The sequence below is a fragment of the Sparus aurata genome, chromosome 24, assembly GCF_900880675.1.
Source record: "Sparus aurata chromosome 24, fSpaAur1.1, whole genome shotgun sequence".
NCBI classification, from domain to species: Eukaryota; Metazoa; Chordata; class Actinopteri; order Spariformes; family Sparidae; genus Sparus; species Sparus aurata.
The window spans coordinates 8133423-8149044 of NC_044210.1; the positions used below are offsets into that span (position 1 = coordinate 8133423).

The window sequence follows — 15622 nt, forward strand, 5'->3', positions numbered from 1 at the left end:
ACTCCAAAGCAGGTGACGCTCGAAATGTTTTTTTCGACAGGGAGAGCGAAGGGGGGATTGTTAGCGGCTGAGGGCCATCTGTCGAGAGGTTCGCTCACTCATACATTTAGCATCTTTTTTTTTTTCCTTTTTTCGCGGCCGTTTCCTCTCCCCGCACCTGCTCCAGACCGGAGATTTGTTGTCGCACCGAAGCAATAAAAGCACGAGGCCGCTTGTGTATCTTTACATTATAATATTGCCATTTAAATCTCCGGACATATATGAAATGAAAGTCTCGAGTTAGTGAGCAGGTTTTTTATTTTTATTTTTTTATTTTTTGATGAATTGAGTGGAGAAGTCATTAAAGTTATTCAATATGCCAGTATTATTCATTGTACTTTAAGGGGGGTTTGAAGCAAAAAGTGGGGAATCGGGTGGGGGGTGGGGGGCCTGATGTTATTAAAATGACAGCCAACTAATTTCTTACAATATCTGCTCAGGCATGTTTTATATTAAACTCATGTCATAAATGTGTTGTTTTTTCTACATCCCTGCCTCATAATCATGCAGCATACATCCACATCAGGGAGCTCCCTAATTAGCAGCTGTGTTAGCTGTTATAGATCATCAATCCGGGATGTACACATCGGGGGTGGAATGCAGATGCGCAGGCGGCGTGTCTCGTGTTCTCCGCTCAGAGGGTTTTTTTTTTCCTACATTCGATGGAATTAACCTGCCAGCTACAGGAGCACCGTGCCGCCTATTAGGCAGCCTGGACTTTCGGGAGAATTTTTTTGAAAATATGGCTGACTGGCGACACAGCGGTCCCTGGTTTAATTACAGAGAACAACTTTGACAAACCCCGAAGAACAGGGCAGAACTTGGTTAGGGTCTTTTGAGGAACAGCAAGATGAAAGTTTCTCAAGTCGCTTAAGGTGGAATTTATACTTATCCTGTGGGGTGCGACTCATGGTAGAAGGGATTTATTTAGAAGCAAGTGGCGGATTATACTTATCGAGTAATGTCCCTCATCCATATGCAATAAATGCATGCATATATACATGTATTATAAACTTTGGTGCAGCATGGCTTCTTCTCTAACGGTGCTGGCGTGGTCACCGTTACTCCTGTTCATACGATATTAGACGGGTCAGGACTCTTCATACTGCTGGCCCAGGAAATGGAGGACAGGCTTCTTTTGGCTGTCTGTCCTGAGACACTTACCAGACAGAAACAAGACAAGCCCATTTGCAGGGTGTTTTAAGCTTGTTTTTAGCAGTGTAGCAGCAAAGCCAGACTGCTCCACAGTTCTGTGACGGCACTGGATTAAAGGAAAAAATCCCTTTACTTGGTTGTATTTCTTTAAACCAGGGCCGCACAAAGGCGAGGGGGGGCGGTGGGGCATGGGCAAAAGTTTGGGCACCCCTGCTTTAAACCGATCACAATCATCTTGGGCGCAATAAAAAGATGGAAGAAGTAATAGAAGAAGAAGAAGAAGTAGCAGCAGCTGCTAGCTAACGTTCATACCGTTATCAAACAGCTTGCCATTTTTAGCATGGGGGCTGCTAGCTTGGAGATCTTTGCCAATGTTTAGCGCTAGCTAGAGATGAGGATTTTGAAAGCGATAATACAAAGGTAGTTGAAACACCAAGGTTTATCAGTCAGAGCAAATAGATCACAATAATGAACTAGCATAAATGGACACAAGGTTTTGGTGTTTAACTCAATGAATGAGCGAAACACTACCTCTACTACGTCTGCTTTGTGGCCGTGTTGTTATCTGGATCTGTGTGCGCGCGCGTGTTTGTGTGTGTTTGCATGGCCGATTCACATGACCGGTTGGACCAAACTTGCATCCACCACCACCACCAGCAGCTAAGTGTCTCATTAGCTGCAAATACCAGCAGTCAGCCTTTTGCACACACCCTGTGATCCGATGCCTGGGACAATCACACCCCCACCCCTTCTCACTTCCTCCTCTTTTGAACTCTCGCTTCATGTCTCCCGCTCTTTACATCCCTCTCCCCCAGCGTCAGCTATTTCAACACAGGCCCCTGATTGGGGCCAAAACGTTTCCTGCCAAATGGCCAATCCCAAAGTGCTGTCTGCTGGATTAATACCTGAGCTCGCCAATTTATAATTGCCCCATTGTGGCATCCGTATACTGAGCAGATGCTGACAGGTTGGATCGCCCTCTCTCCCTCTCTCTCTCTCTCATTGTCTAATCATGATGCCCTTCTCTCCGCACCCTCAGACTTTTCCGTTTCTATCTTTCCCCCGAAGAAACAATAAATAACCCACTGTAAATTCACCGAAGCGTCTCCGGGATTCGAAAAGACCTTCCGAGACAACGATAAGAGAACAGAGTTTGATCAGTCCCCTCATTTTTCTCCCGGGGAAGTCTGTCTTAGCAACACGCGTCTTCGCATTACTTATTTCCGTAATAAGACTTGAGAGAGACGACTTTTTCTTCGAGAGGGGGTTGGGTAAAATCGAATGAATCTGTTTCGAGTCCCATCAGAATTCAGGGCATCTACCACAGGAATTTATCTCACGGGGCGGGCAAATTCAAAGCTAAATTAGGCAATGTGACATTTATTTGAAGAAGAATTTGCATTCTTCTTCATTGCCATTCCCAACGCTTGCCAGCGCGAAGTCTTAAGTGATTCGGCATGAATGAAAGCCGATTAAATGGAATTTGGATGAACCAGTGTGGCTGCTCCTCTGACAGGATCCATGGCAGGGCAGAGCGGTGCCAGAGCCGAGACTCCTTAACCTGTTGGACTGCATTTTTTATTCATGAGGGGGGGGGGGAAAAAACTGTTTTACTCATTTATCATGGGGATTTTTAATTAAATGTTAATGAAAGACAAAGAAAGGCAGATGGTGTTGTCCATTCTAAATGTTTCGGCCAATAAAAGTGCTACGAGTTTTGACTGTATTTAACTGCTTTGGTAGGTTAAGGCACCAAAACTACTTGGTAATGTTAAATGGGGTTAGGGTTATCTCTAAAAAAAACCACCTACATCTTTCTACTGCATAGACAGCCCAGTTTTATGAAAGGGCCGTCTTTTCAGTGGTGAAGTACATGCTAAACCCATTTGCCATGCAGCGTTCTTGTGTTTGTGTATGGTTTTTTTTGTTGGTTTTTTTCCCGCGCACGGGGGGGGGGTTTATTTGCTTCAAAGCCTTTGCGTGTACTGTACAGCCCTTTAGGTTGTTTATGCTCTGCAACTCAAAGGCTGAGTAAATCCTACAGAAATGTTCCAGAGGACATAAAAGGGGACAATAAACACATCACAAGCGCAGCAGTTAACACGCACGGCAACATACGGACGTGACACATACAGGCGTATAATGTCAGGGAACAAAACTAGAAAGTCGTCCTAGAAAGTAATTTTTTTTCATCATCATAGACATTGTAGTCTGTAAAATCTTCTCATGCATAAAAGTTTTCCACCACATCTATGACAAATATAGGCAGCTGCCATGTTGTCTTGGACGTTTAGTGCACAGAAATGGAGCCACTGGCAGGCGCGATTATGTTTTCCCCCTGGTTATAAATTAAGGATGCAAATGCAAACAAGGCCAGCTGGCCTAAAGTGATCATTGCACACTGGTCAACAAGACCCCGAGCAGCTGCCCCGCTCCACCTACACCTAATGCCGGGAGGAATCAGTGCTGTGTCAGCACAACAGAACAAAGGGGGGGTGGGAAGGACGAAAAGCGAGCTGGTCACGTGTCGCCCTCGTCACAAGGTGTCAGAGGCTGTTGCAGAGTGCCAGGGTGTGTGATGTTGAATGGTGATCCTGTAACAGCTTAGTGAAAGGGAAAAAAAAAAAGAAAAAAAGCCTTGAGTGCATAAAGAGAGCCACAGCAAAAAAGATCTTTCTATGTTAAAAATGCACTGCGCAGTCACGAATTCAGAATCAGCAAAATGGGAAGCTTTTTCTTCTGACAAGCCGTGAGAGCACTCGAGACTCACCAAGGATGACTCAAATTGCCAGCAAGTGTTTTTCTTTTTACTCCCTCCGCCCACGGCAGCCACTTGAAGAGAGGAAATTTAAGTGCAAGTTCCGTGCAATTTACTTACCTCACACAGACCGCCGTCCATAAAGCAAGATTTAAGGCTGTGTTTCTGGTGTTCTCTATTGATTCAAGGTTGCTTGTTCTCGCAACCGCTGTGGAAAAATCTGAAAAAAAAGAAAAAAATTACGCACCGTCATTTACCTTCACCTGAGTGCTAAAAACAGATTTCAAGAGTACACATGCGAATGGTGTAAGGCAGTGGAGCAAAAACTGCGAGGAGGGGAGGGTGGAAGGGGTTGGGAGGGGGAGCTACTGCGTAAGGTCCATTGAAAATAAAAATAATAAAACAAGAAGTAATTTGGATGTTGCGGGGTCAGCAGTCGGAACTGCCGCAACACTTATCTTGACATCACCTATTTGTTTGTGGACCACTGTTGTGAACCCTTGAGTTTGGCATTAAAGCTGTTGCCATTTTTGTTTTTGACGAGAGCATACCCTGCTTAACCATCTACTTCTTTCTAAACTGGGACCATAGATTACAAAATGAACATTGTGCTGTATTGAAGAAGACTTGAAACTAGTGATTCGGGCCACGAGCTCATTAGAAAACTGTTCACTGAGGTTATAAATCAAGCGAGAAGTAGGGTCAATCTCCCATAAGCTGACGTGCAACCGGATCTTTTCTGCAACCGGTTGTTACATGGGAACTTCAAACTGCTAATAACTAATTTGGCATTCCCTAAACAAAGTAAATAAACAATCTATCATCTTTTTCATGGCTGCATAAACAAACTGACCGCAAAGGACAACACAACTTCATACTGTTTTATTTTGTTTGTATTTGGCGGACCCTGCCACCTCTCTAGTTTCAACACAACTTATTTTCCTCGTAGAACAGAAAAAAATAAATATTTCTGAGTTTGTACTATTGCCTCATTAATATTGTAAATATTAAAATTCTGAGTTTGAATTTCATCTCTGCCTCTTTAATGTGATCCTTTAAAAAAAAAAAAAAAAAAAAAAAAAAAAAAAATTCAAGACCCTTATTTCTTCCCACCTCTTGAAAAGTGTGAAGTTGCGGACCAAACATGATGACGGCTGCGGTTTAGCAGTGTCGCGGCACACACCTGCAGGCACTTGCTCTTTCTCTCACACTCCCTTTGTCTCTCTCTCTCTCTCTCTCTCTCACACACACACACACACACACAAACACACACACACACACACACACACAGAAAGCAGCTCCTTTTGTTCAAATTACAAAGAGACAGAGCGAGAGAAAAAAAAAAACTAAATAAAAAATGTAAAAAAAAAAACTCCCACACACAACTCGGCTCTCGCAATAAACAAAACGAGAGGTTTGTTGGAGTAGTATTACTCACTTTTGGCGTCTTTTTCCTTGCGAGTGTGAGAAGAGAATATTGTTCAGTAACATCAATGTGACAGAATTAGAATAAAAACAATCCGTCAGTGAAAATGTCCCTTTGTGATTGATTTTTATTGACTTTGTAATAACAGATCAAAAGGAGGCAGGCTTAGAGGCGATATCCACATGAGATCAGAGCTCCGGTTACCCCATTTTTACACCAAGTACAACAAGTGGGATCTGCTTTGACACATTTCGCTCACCTGTTGGGATTCATGATAACAGGTTTGTGCAGTCGGATGATGTACATGCTCATTTGATTTGAAAGCAAGCCGAGAAGAGGAAGGCACAATCCGGATCATCAATGGCAGAAGGAGTGCGCTGTGGCCCTCGCGGTCACGGAGCAGTACGTCATGTGGTTTTTGATGTATGTTCCGGGAATACTGTCGCTGTTCAGTCAGTAAAACCAACAATAAGGCATCACTTATCTAAAATGACCCCCAAATTCAATGGCGTTACATTCAACTTTGTGTTACGGCAGCAGCGAGGTCTGATTGCAGCTTCTCCAGGCGATGCTCGCGGTTCCACTCGGCATGCCAAGGCCAAAGGAACAGCATACAGCACTCGGCCGGTTTCAAAGTAAACCACTCACATTTACAGCAAGTCAGAAATCACACTTTAAACTACCCATGGTAGAACCACAAAAATCAAGGAAAATAAAACAACTCTGGTAGGTTAGACGCTCAGCTTCAGAACGCTCCCAATGGGGTACGTTAAGGAGAGGGCAGGACAACGTGACCTGTGTAATCAAGGCATTAGGTCACTGGAGGCTTGTATTTTTCCGAGAGCCTAATGGCCTTAAATATGACATAATGAAATGAAAATGCAAGAAGCAGGGCTAAAAGAGACATGCATACCTGCCACCTTTTCCCTCCAAGGGACAGAAGAAACTGCCACAGTTTAAGAAATAAAAATATCCCAAATCAGATGTTCCAGATGCACCAATATCTTCTTAAGAATCTTCTTAGATTCTTTCTTAAGTTGTTCTTAAGAGGTTCCTTAAGAAAACCCTACAGTCAGATTCACCAACTCGTTCATAAGCCTCAGAATTGTTCGCAGCTGTGTTCTTACATTGATGAAGGCCGCAGGAGCAATATATATGCCTTGTTTCTTGTTTTGCGGGCCTTGGATGGAGAAATGCCACGTATAAATAGGGTGGGGGGGTTACTAATTGATGGCATGTTTCCAATTTACTTGATTTATCTTAAATCATTGGCACATTTAATTTATTTTAGAATTTAAATTCTTTGTAAATTACCAAAATTATGAATTAAATAAATAAATGAATAAATATGACAGAATGATCACTGTAATATTGCATTTTATTGAACTACACAAGAGAAGAAAACACAACCATGCCAACATTTCGGCACTGAAATGTGCGTACGAGTACTCCTGAGTGTTCGTAGGATTTGTTCTTGCCTAAGAAAAAATCCTAGATAAGAAAAAATTCATATATGCCTCAATCTTCGTAAAATCTTCTTAAGTGGGACTTCAGAACAAATTTGTTTGCTTTCTGTGTCTATTCTGTGCACTGCTGGTTTATCTGTTCAGGAAGATGCCTCCTCTGTCGCTCCTCCTGAGGTTTATTCCATTTTTACCCCATCCAATGGGTTTCATGGGGGTTTTTCCCTGTCCCAATTGAATTGGTCAAACTTTCTCAGGCAGGCACCTTCCAAGGAGGAGACGAGTCCCCTCTTTGGGGAACAGAATTTAGCAGAATCTTTCAAAATCTATCCGTCCTGCCTCAACTCAGCTCAAGAAAAAAATCTTGTCATTAGTCAACCCTGACTTTCAACGCTCAATGAGTTAATGCCCATAGAAACAACAAAAGGATTAGAAAATATGCTGCAGCTGTGGGCGGCTGCATATACAAGTGTCATATAAACCTAATCTATTACAAAACAAGGTGCTTGTAGATCATAATGGCAGCTATTATTATGGTGGGCACAAAATCAGAGGAAAACAAACACCCGGGAGTATGTATTTTGAAAGGCAACAGAGGCGCAGAAAACCAGTGATAAGGGACAGAAAGTGTGTCTATTACAGATAATGTATTTTGTCTATGGAACCAGGGCGATGCTAATTTACAGGCAAGCCCACAAAAATACATCATCTGTGCCGCCTCTCTATCGTTCTCTAACTCTTTTGATCAAAAACACTGATCTAGAGCTCAGTTCCGAGGCTGCTCTGTAAAAAGTTTTCTAATAAATATTAGCTATAGCAACGTGTGATTGACCAAAGTAAATTTCAGGCTTAAACTAACAACTTCAGGTTAGTCCCGCCCACTTTTGGTCTAAGCACCAGCAGCTACTGGTTAAGCCTTGCCCATTCTGTTGCAGATACACATCATTTCCTTGGCCAAATAGGTGCAAAAATGGGCCGACGTCTTCATGAAAAATTGGGATTTTTCATTGAATTATTCCTGAAAAAAAGAAATTCCACGAAAAGCCCTTTAAACATTTCAGTGAGACTACTACAGTATGTTGGTTCACACTGGCTCAACTTTCAAAAGTCATTTCACCAAAAACTGCATGGACCAAGCGCCTACATACAAGCACATTTGTCTTGATTATAGCATAGATAAGCATTATAAGTCGATTAGTCTTTTACATCACTCACATCAACCCCTTTTGTTATAATGCAGCGCTATTTTTCATTTTGAACTAGAACTAGAGATTTGGTTGTTTCCCTTAGATTCAATTAGTCAGTCACTTCACATCACAGTTGCACTCTGGGCACTTGTACTCTGGGCAATGATAGAAATTAGTTTTGACAAATTTGATTTTTGGCATTAAGATTCTTTCATTGCTTAATCACAGTTCTGGCTCGGTCATTGGGGGAGAAATTTCCCAACTGGGGTTTAGTGGAGCATATTAGGCCAAGTGTGCACATATTCAAATAATATTCCAGGCCAAGAGTTCCTCCTCATAGAGATGTCTAACGGCTATTGACAGGGGCAGACCAGCTGAACTCTGGGGCCAGCCATCTGAATCATACTGAAAAGGTCAGTGGTTTGATATATAAACACCAATGGTAGGCTCTCAGCTGGAGCTGGAGAGTCTTGAGGCCCGGACTGCAGGCTGCTGATGTGCACTTGAAGTGAAGCATTTAACCCGCGGGTGCTGTGCTGGAGCTGACCCTGCCCCTTCTGCGTCTATGTGGACTGGAATATATTGACATGACTTCAGTTATGCATGCCAGTGTGAGCTCTCTTGTAATATCAATGAATTTCAGGTAAAAAAAAAAAAAAAAAAAAAAAAGTCCTAAGAAGCAAGTTGGAGCAAAGATTACCCTTTCCAGACCAAACAGTCAATACCGCATATCAGTGTGCACAGTCTGAAAACCTACTGAACACACACCGAATACAAATATGTACCATATGCACCATAATCTAGGATGAGCTGTCTATTCATGTCATTACTGCATAATCCTTATTAGATACATGTAATCTTTGTTTAACCAGGACACATGAGTGGGAAAACATGTATTTGCTACGACAGCTTTGGCGTGCAGCTGCAGAGAGGAGGGAAGGACAAACAGAGACTTCCCTCTGGGAGCTGCCCAGTAAAAACCACAGTCTTTGCACTGAGCAGCTCCACTAGTGTAGCTCAGGGGTTGTGCATCACTCTCAAGCAGTGCTTGTTTACTACTCCCCCCGTCTAATCCAGATTCTCCCTGCTGGTCTGAAAGCAGCTGCCCTCAGGTCAGGACTGTGAAGTTATCAGCTAAACCTGGAAGGGACTGACTTTGTCTAATATATTCTTGAGAAATCCCTGTAATATAAAACCGTATAATGAATTGCAAAGTAAAGGAAAAAGAAATAAACCTGCGATTGCAATCAGGCAAACATAAGGAGACATAATGAATGCGTACCCACACACACACACACACACACACAGACGCAGGAGCGTTAAATGGGAGGAAAGCCCACGGGGAGCCTGTTGGAGCAAATTAGCTTTATACGTAAGTCTATCAGCACTCAACACTAATATGCAGCAATACAATTGAATCATTGGCGCAATTATCTCAGTGACTGTCAGCTGTGTTTTGTTGTTCGGAGCAGTCGCATTACCCCAAAGTGACTGCGCGTCTCAATTAAGGCACACAAAGCACGCGAGGTAACGTCACCACCCGCTGCACTCATTGCACCACGTCCCAGGTGGTGAACCCTCATAATAAATTCCCACTTTACTCCCAGTGTCAAATATCCCTTGGAACAGAATATCTCCCTTTATAAAATGAAAGCGGGAGAAACAAACGAGATTAGTTTTGAGGGATATTAGATAACGTAGCTCTTGGCTGACAATTTCAACACCTTCCTCTATATTTTGGAGATATTGAAAAATGGTTGTCAGAGTCCCAGAATCACTGCAGTGCATAGCAATTTTGAAATCAGTTCTTTTTATGTTCGCAGAGCGTACTACCTTATTCTTTTTAGGCTGGTAAAAACACATTTCATGAACATTAAAACTACGGTGTTAAAAAAGGAACAGGGCTAATTGCAGAGTAGGTGAACACCAGTTTGAGCCATTTGGGGTATAATTATCTCACTGCATGTTGGGGTTTTTTGTTGTTTTTTTTACATGTGAGCTCATTTTCATGGCCTCTTTTTTACTACAAAACCAACAGAGGCCAGCTCAGGATACTAACTCAGATATAAACAAGGCTTCAGCCATGCTAGCAGCCCTGTGAGGCACTACTCTGGCAATACCTCAATGCTAAAATACTAATATTTAGCAGGTGTAATATTTGGATGCTTAGCTATATTCCTTAATATGTTACCTTGCTAATATTTGCTAATAAGCACTGTCCATCTAATTGCTTCCTGGACAAAGCTAGCCAAGAAAAAAGTCAGGGAGCAGCTATTTAAATCTGCAGCGGCATGACATTGTTTCCGTGCTATCATTAACATGCTCACATGCCCACAATGACAATGCTAACATAATTATGTTCAGCGGGTCAAATGTAATGTGCTAATGTTTGCTAATTAGCACTATCCATCCAATCGCTTTCCAGATATTTAAGTAAAAGTGAAAAATGTCTACCTCATGCTACAGCGGGCTAGGACAAAAGTCAGGGAGCAATTCAAATGACAGTTAAATCTATGTAGGCTTGGCTACAGTGTCCAAGAATCACTGTAGTGTATAGCATTTTGGAAATCTTTATTTATAGCTTTATTTATGCTCACAAACGTCACTAACCTCTACTTGTTTTGCCATGCTAGCATCTCTTCCCGGCTGCATTTTTGCACAATGGCGCTTCCATGCTAACACTGACATGCTAACAATGACGATGATAACATGATTATGTTTAGCAGGTGTAACATGAATAATGCAACTTTACTAGGTTAAGTGCATTTGTTGCGTGTGTTGGCATGCTAACATTTGCTAACAGCCCAGTCGCCAGGATAAAATGTCTGTTAATTGTTAAAATGTAACAATTCTGCACACCACTGAGACGTTCGCATTTGCATTGGGTTGTTGCGTTGGAGGCGGCAGCAGTTAGCGTGGCTTAAGAAAATTGCAAGGCTGTATTCAATTAATCATTCATTCCATGCACCAAGGTCATGTCTACATATACAAAGTAATTGAATCTGGCAAAAGATTAAATACTGAACTTTAAACAGCTAATGAAGACACATCCCCCATCCCGCTGTGTATTTGTTCCGCTCCCTCTCCACCGAGGACCATCACATCTTCAAACCCGAAGCTTTAACGTACAAAACCGCCCGTCTCTGAACTCGCTGAGAGTAATTAGTAATGGATGCTCTCTCATGTAATCTCTCTCCCGTTCAAGCCTTCATTACATCCTGATCTGCGGGTGAGATGAGCATCAGCTAGCCTGCTGTGCCGCAGCTGGGTTTCCACTGATGAGGAGGTCCACACCAATCGATTTCCCAGCATTCACTCCGAGGCTCTGATCAACAGAGGCTGCCTATAACCAACCTTTTTTTTAATTGTGACTTTCTCTTGAATTTACTTTTGCAAAGCAGCTGAATCAACCACACACACACACACACACACACACACACACAGTAAACGAAGCAAGAAACTTTCCTTGCAGTTCACTTCAGGGCTTACAATTAAATTTTGGGTTTGTTTAGATTTTTGCGTCTGATTACCGCAGAACTATTTCCAATGGATTAATTCATTGAGTCCGCAAAACTCAGAAGTGCCATCTGCAATTCATGGAGTCTGAAAACAAGGCGACAGCGCCACACAGATGAAGCATTAGAAGCACTGAGAGACCCCACAAAAGAAAGATCACCGGGAGTCTGTTTTGACTAAAGAAATGTTGTATTTATAAAAGCTGCTGTCACGACAGAGAATGGGTAATGGCTCCTGGTGAAAGAAGTGAATAAAAAATATGCACTGGAGCAAAACGTTGAACTGAAACAGTAATGTTTATTGGATAATGTCCTCTGGATTTCTCCTTTTTTGGACTATTTTTGTTAATTTAGGACGGCAGCTGTTGGCAGATCTGTAAAACATGCGGCTGTATTTCTGGCAACCCTCTGGATATTGTTGACCTTCCTGCAGTGTTTTTAATTTCTGTCTTTTAAAAAAGGTGCACTAAAAACGAAATTAAGTGTGTAAACAAACTAAATAAGCAATCTCTAATTTATTTCATGACCGAATAAAATGAATCAACGAACCGACCTTAAAAAGGTTAAGATTATCGTTTACTTTGTGTATTTGTGGCGGACCCTGCCACCTCTCTAGCTTCAAACAGTGTCCTGTCAATGTTATTTTCATCTGAGAACAGCTTGTTTATTCACTTCTGGACAAAAACTAATTCTGACTTGGTATTATTACCTCAATAATACTGTAAATGTTGAAAAACTACATAATGCCCATTTAATGCAGTCATTTTCTAGTACGTCTCTCTCCAAACAAAGTAGAACCTGCTTTTGTTCCAACACAGCCTTCTATTTTTAACAAAGAACTCGTATGTTCTCTGCCGATGGCTCGCTCTGCCTTACCGTAACCCAGTAAATCACTTCCTTGTCAGTCAGAGCTCAGTCGGATGTAATTCAGGGGCTGATTTACACCGGAGATCTGAGGTGAATGCAATCAACTATAATGAATGAAGTGGTAGGATGGAAAAAATAAACAGAAGTTTGGCTCCTGATGATCAAGCTGAAGGTCACTGCATTTAACAAAAAAAAAAAAAGAAAAAAAAACTCTCCCGTTCACACATTAGAATATATTCATGATGGAACAACGTGAGCGTCCAACTTTCACCTGGGTCCACCTTTCGTCTTTTTCGAAAACAGTGAGGGTGACTCTGATGTCCCTTCCGTTTGCTGCACTCTGTGACGCAAAGAACATAAGCGGAATGTCCTTCATTCAGAGGTTCTTGCGGACAGCTCTCCTTTTTGTATTCCCACAAACACTCCCGGTCCTTATCTCGACTCTCAAACCACCCAAACTGCAGAGTAAGGGGGTGCACTCGGTTCCACGTTAGCGCACTGTCCTCCTTTGATGTCCTCCCTCCAGTGGGCCCTCTAGCGATGGAATTCGTCACGTCCAAAAGCGAGCGGTTCCTTCTGTTCTCGAGCGAGGGATCGAGTCGAGTTCACTCGGAGTGACCCTCACAAGAAGGGAGACGGTGGGTGAACTTTCCACTTTCGACTGCAACCTGTTCAAACTTTGCATTGCCCACCTCCACCTCTTCTAACTTGCTACCCTGTGACCTCACAAAACACATACTTTTTCAGTACTCAACAATTCAGATGATAACTATGACATTTATTACTACTAGTGGTCAGAAACTCTTCAGGATACAATTAAATTTCAACTTACATTTGAAGTGCCTTCGAAATGTAATGCCGTAGCACCTCCTTCAGCATCTAACATGGGCGTCCTTGAACTGGAGAGCACTGCTAGATGAAACTTCATGCTGGAAGAAAGCATACGTTAGTTTCACAGATTTGCTCCCTTAGTTGAGGGAAGTCAAGTATTTGTACATTGAACCTTCACTGTGCAATGTTATCTTTAACATTTAACTATAATCTTCAGCTCACCTGATTAAGCACAGTTTAATCCACAAAAACACACTATGTAATCCAATAAGATGAAATACTAGAAGCCTTAATTTTGGATCCCTGCATTTCAGTCGAAGCTAGGATAGGTAAGAATGAAGAAACTCGCAAGAGCTGGAAAAAGTCCAACCGAAAAATATCTGACCATCTCATTCAGACCTCCCTCCGAAACACATGAATATGCACTGCCTCTCTTTGCTGAAACCAACTACTGCCCGGCTCAGCGATGTATGTTAGAGGCTAATTCGCTACTTTCCGCAAGCTACATAGCTACGTGAAAGTAAAGTAAAATAGCTGTTACTAACATACCTCAGTCTGAAAAGGCTGGCCAGCACGATACCTACTACTTCCAGCTGTAGGTCAGGGGCTGTGTGCTTTGTGCTACTCACTTAGTATCTGAACAACAGTCTGTAGCTGCCACACACTTGTTCTTATCCTCAGGGGTTGTGTGCTTTGTGCTAATGAGTTAGCTGGCTGCTGAACAACAGACTGTACTGTGGCGAGCGCAGCACATCCGTCGTCAGCGCTACCCATATCTAACTACTGAATGTCTCACTCACATGTAAATAAGAATCCAACATCATCATCATGAATGTGAAACAACAGACATGGCTGTTTGTTAGCACTCGCCGCTTTCAAGCTAGCATGTTTGTATTGGGACTTTTGCCGCACTCTCCTCCATTCTTGTGAGACTAGCCGGCTAGCAGCTTTAGCAATACATCTGTTGGCCTTGTGAAAGGTTAGGTTTAAAACTGTCTATGGACTAATCTAAGTAACTTGAGAACAACCAAGACTTCTAGCAAGATGCAGCCACAGTTCAGATTAATATAACGGGCACGGTTGTGCTATTGTGTGACACGTGCACTGTTCATCATGAGCCACATACATCAATTCAAAACGCCCTCAGCCGCATGCTTGACTCACCCCGAGGCGACTCTGAAAGCCTTGCTCTGTGACTCTCAGAAAAACACCCAGTCACTCATAATTACTGCTACCTAGCATGATTCCTAAACGGATAAAGCCATTCTAGGGAGTAGAGACAAATGGCTTGAGGAAAAAACAATCAAGCACGGCGTCAATCTCCTCGGTTTTTTTTTCCCTGACAAAGAAAAAGTCGAGGCTGCCGCAGCGTGAAGGCCTCCTCGGTGGAAGGCGTGCTGTTAGGCCACAGAAATAAAAATAATTGTTCGTCTGAACAGTTATTAGATGCAACTCAAGAATAACAATAAATTTAAAAAAAAACAGGGAAACACAAATGAAATTCCAGGTGCGAATTCTCTGCAGGACGATGTTATTCCCTCGCTTCTGAAATTGTGTTAACGTGACAGCCCGGTCTCGACAGCACGGCAGCACAATCAAAAAGAGAGTAAAAAGTGAGAGGGAGGAAAAGAAAGTAAGCCAGGAGAGCGAGAGAGAGGGGTGGGTGGTGGGGGGGAGAAATGGAAAGAGTCACAGATAAAGTCAAAAAAGGAAAAGAGTTGGTGGGGGAGGGAGGGAAGGGGGTGCTAGAAAAGTGGCAAGAAAACTGCAGTCCCACTCCGGGGACTGTTTGGAGTCTGAAGTAGTGCAGTCTCTTTGAATGCAAGCCAACAGGAATCTGTGCCGCTGCTGCTGCTGCTGCAGAAGCGATTCCTTTTTTTGTGTTTGTTTGTTAAAGGCGGAGGGGAGATTCCTTTGCACCTTTCTGGTCTCATCCTTTTTTTTTTCCCCCCAGCGCTCGAGCTTTAAATGCTTTCTTCTGAGAGAACAGCGATCTCTAAAAGCAGCATTTAACTTGGATTAATTGTAACGCCGTCTTAGATGTGTCACGGGGGACCGCTGAGCTGCTCCGAAGCTTTTAAAACCAAAGCGATGACACACGCGTGTGGACGCTATTGACTGCCTTTACAAAGCCACTCGAAGGTTGCTTGCAGACAGTGCTTTAACAGTAAAGACTGGTACTTACAAATCTAGTTAACAGTGCCTTAACTGGATGGGAATATTGGCATTTTCTTCCCACAGACAAAAAAAAACAATTCAAAACCTCATAAGAAAAAGACACAATTTAGACCTGCGCTGTCACTTTCCTGCCATTAATGCTGGAATAAATCTCAGCCCAAATCCAGACATATTAGAAAACAGGGCCGTCGCTGGAGCCTATA

General features: G+C 42.6%; 1 long non-coding RNA gene across 1 annotated transcript in view; it reads right to left on the minus strand.

The window, feature by feature from the left end:
- LOC115577308 (uncharacterized) overlaps positions 1–15622 on the minus strand; it is an 85680-nt gene that overhangs the window by 16544 nt on the left and 53514 nt on the right. The window contains exons 2-3 of the long non-coding RNA XR_003983082.1: positions 13243–13339; positions 4073–4160 (exon numbers count right to left, since the gene is read on the minus strand). This is a non-coding gene — a long non-coding RNA (uncharacterized LOC115577308). The remainder of the gene's footprint in view (positions 1–4072; positions 4161–13242; positions 13340–15622) is intronic.